The following is a 4,036-nucleotide window of genomic DNA, read 5'->3' as shown; positions in this document are numbered from 1 at the left end:
AGTATTATTATTTATGTTTAGTTTTATACGATATTTTTATGTATAAGAGTATTTTGAAAATAAATAATAGAGAATTGCAGCTACAATAGCAAGCGACGCTTACCCACTTTGGTTGCAATGAATAAAAGAAACCTTCTCATTCCCTCTTGTGCATCCTTTTTCTTATCCTAATGCAACCATCTTAGTGGAATTCACTTGAATCCACCATGCCACCTCCACCAAGTGGAAACCAAGACTTTTTAGTGTAAATTTAATGGTGAAGATATTATAAACTAATGACCAACCCCTCGTTTCAATTCCACTCCTTACCTTGTGCCATATATTAGAAAGAGATGAGCATGGAGGAAGAAAAATAACAATAAACGGACTGTATGTAGTCGTAAGGCTAGTCTCTGTTCACATTCTTTGTTGATAAATACCTGGACAAAAGGCAAGAGTTCATTGGTCGATTTCTTTGATTCAGTCGTATCCACCACGCGTCTGGACTTTGCAGAGGCGAGGTATAAATTCCCATTAAAGAATATTTTATCTTTATATGTAACCACTGACCTTTTTTTGCTTTTTGTTTAACCAAAGACACGATGGATTTTTTTTTCTGTGCTTTGACTACTTCAAAACATTAACGGGACCACTACACTGAAATAGATGCAGCCGGGCTTGAGAATTCCAACTTTCTTAGGATTTCATTGGACGATGGAGCTCTTTTATAAAATTTATGGATTGAACTTGCACGACCGACATAAGGTGGGTTAGGTGTATCCATATTCATAAATATGTAAAAGTGATTTGAATACAGGTCTAATTCTGTTTGTAGTTTTATAATTATTTTGATTATACTTATGATACAAATGCGTAAAGGAGTTGAAGACTTGAAGGGGCAAAAAGAAATTTTATTTATGATGATTTTGACACAGATGCCTAAGAAGAGTCATTTTCAACCGAAAAAGCTAAATTTTTTTTTTGATAATTTATTTTTAGTATATTCCTAAGCAAAGGTAAATTTTAAAATCCCTTTCCTTTTTTTTCAAAGTTTAAGATGCTTTTCCTCATGTTTTTGGTTGTGGTCTTTTTTTTTTTTTAATGGTGTTTTTGTTTCTCCTCATATTTAGGATTATTGATTGTAATTGCTTGAAAAGCATTCCAAAATATTATGTTTTCAGATAATTTAATTTCAAGTTTGAATAAATTAAGTATTAAGCCTTTGGCTTGATGAGTTTCTGCTTTTGAGTGCTCTGTATTTCTAGGGGTTTCTTTGGGTGGTGAGTGTGTTTTTGCTTTATATCTTAGAAAAATTAACTTGAGTGATGATTACTAGAATTTTGTATTTCTAAGATGGATTCCTTTGGATGGTGAGTTTTCTTTTTTATCAAACTCTATATTGCTTTCTAAGGCATCGCTCTAGAGCTTATGCTGCCTTATTATGTGGCGGACCCATTATTTTTAGAGCTCATGTGGCCGTGTGGCCGACTCAAGTAATAGATTATGAGTCATGACAATCATACTATTTCCCTTGAACTGATTAACCGTTGCACTGGACCATCATCCTGGTCCCCTTTGTGCCTCCACGGGTGCGGCATATCTTATTTCTAATGCCGTAACCTTTTTATGTCCCTATGTTCAATGGAACCTCTCGTAGTCACACAGTGCTTGAAAGTGCTGGATTTTGGTTTCCCCTTGTTTGACATAATGAATCGCCATTGACGTGGTGTCACTGAAAGCGGCAGCGGTTGTGGGTGCCCAAGGGAACCAAAGATGGGATCCAAATAATCTAACCTTTATTTGAAAACTTTGGCTTGTTATCATGGAATTATTCCCAAACGTCATGTCTTATAGCATCCTTGATAACAAAGTCATCCTGGCTTGAGTGGGTTGTTGATGCGGTGGAATGCACCCCAACGAAAGGCTTCAGCGACCTGCTGGATTCAGAGGGGAGCCATTGGAGGGTGGGGATAATCAGGGAGGCGTTTGGTGAGCAACTGGTGGAGTTGATATTGGCCTTGCCAGCCCCCTCTGGAGGGGAGTCGGATAGGTTACTTTGGACTCCGACGAGGCGGTCGCGGGCCAGGGACCTTCTCGCACTGTTTAGCAGGGCGCCAGCTCGACAGATCATAGGAGGCTGGATATGGAGATTACGGATTCATCCCCGAGTGGCACTTTTCATCTGGAAGGTGGCTTGGGGATGTCTCCCGACCAGGAGTCTGCTCGTTCGGCATGGCATGCGGGTATCTCAGTTTTGTAAGACGTGCGGTGATATCGTGGAGACCACCGAGCATGTTCTTCTGCAGTGCCCTAGGGCTCGAGAGATATGGCAGAGTTCTTCGGTTCCCTTGCTTGATGCGGTGGTCTCGGCGCAGGATCTGTTGCGGGTGTTGAGAGACTCCATGTGTAGGCCCAGGTTGGTAGCGGAGGGGATATTGAGGGCGTACCTATCCTATCACATTTGGTTGGATAGGAATGCAGGCATATTTGAGGGGAGGCGGGCGCTTCCGAGGATGGTGGTGGACAGAGCGGCGCGACATGCGAGGGAGATTATGGCGGCTGTCACTAAGTTTTCTTCTGGGATGGCTAGGGATACCTGGAGTACTTCTCGCGCTGCTTCAGCGCCCCGTTTCGTTCTTGTCTCTTGGGTACCCCCACCCCTTGGCTATCTTAAAGTAAACTTCGACGACAGCAGGTCACTAGATGGTTTGACTGGAGGGGTCGGCTTTGTGATCAGGGATCACTGTGGTAGGTTGTTGGCCACAGGAGGACGTCGTACGCTTGGGCTTACAGTTGTTGGAGCGGAGCTGCGGGCTGCTTGGGAGGATTTATCCTATACCAGGCAGGTCCTTGACGCCGAGCGAGTGTATCTTGAGGGAGATTCTGCGGTGGTGATCGATTGGATTCGAGGGGTGGACAGGTACGGTGACGGTCACCCCCTTATTCGGGAGACGCGGAGGATGGCTCAGCTGATGATCGGATTCCAGGTTGGTCATGTATTTAGAGAGGCGAACAGGGCCGCTGACTGGATCGCCTCTTTTGTGGCCCGGCATTTCGGGGATGTTTTGTGGACGTCTGCTCATGACGCTCCTTCCCTTTTGTTGTCTTTTCTTTCTACAGACGTGGCGGGTTATACTCATGTTAGATCTATATGAATGAGTAGCCGGTTTTTACCAAAAAAAAAAAAAAAAAGCTTTGGCTTCTTTTTAGCATTACATACTTTCCAACATGCTAATAATTATTTTAAGAGTCTCTTTAATATTTCTATAGGATCAGACTGAACATCTTAGAAAAATAGAACCTATTGGTCCATCTATTTTACATTTTTTTAAGAACATATCCAAACACAGCTCGGATCTTAGCTTTTAGCTGCATGCTTAAATAGATGGCTCAATTTGGAAAGAATTTTTTTGCATGAGTACCTTCGTAAATATCGGATTTTGCATGAATATCCTTCCAAAATTGATATTTGCATGTATACCCTCGTAAAACACTTGTTTTGCCATTTTACTATTTTTTTATTTTTATTTTTGCATATGTACCCATTTTATCTAACGATATTAAAAAATTAACGGTTTCAAACTAAAATAACTAAAATACCCTTAATGAGTAGATATGCAAATAGATCGCGATTCCGATAGCAAGAACATAAGACAGGAACAATAGTGTAATTTTAAAATTATATTTTAGTTTTAATTAAGATAAATATAATTTTTGTTAATACCGTTAGAACAATCGTTATATTACGAGTATTTGTACAATAACAGAGTTTTACGAAGGTATATATTGATTTTAGAAGGGTATTTATGCAAAATCTAATATTTAAAAGGGTATCAATGCAAAAAATCAATTCGAAAATCGTGCATACTTTTCAATCTAATTCTACAAAAATATCCAAACGAGCCCTAACAATATTTTAATTCAGGATAAGAATAGATGACTTTTTACATGAATCATCTTTCTTTCGTACCGGTGGAGGAAGTGGAAATTAAAGGAACGAATAAAAGGCGCGACAACTGCAAATCAAATATTGTATCTGGACTCAAAAAGGTAATTT

This window comes from Phoenix dactylifera, chromosome 11, assembly GCF_009389715.1.
Source record: "Phoenix dactylifera cultivar Barhee BC4 chromosome 11, palm_55x_up_171113_PBpolish2nd_filt_p, whole genome shotgun sequence".
NCBI classification, from domain to species: Eukaryota; Viridiplantae; Streptophyta; class Magnoliopsida; order Arecales; family Arecaceae; genus Phoenix; species Phoenix dactylifera.
The sequence above is the reverse complement of the archived record's forward strand: the minus strand, read 5'-3'. Positions refer to the sequence as shown.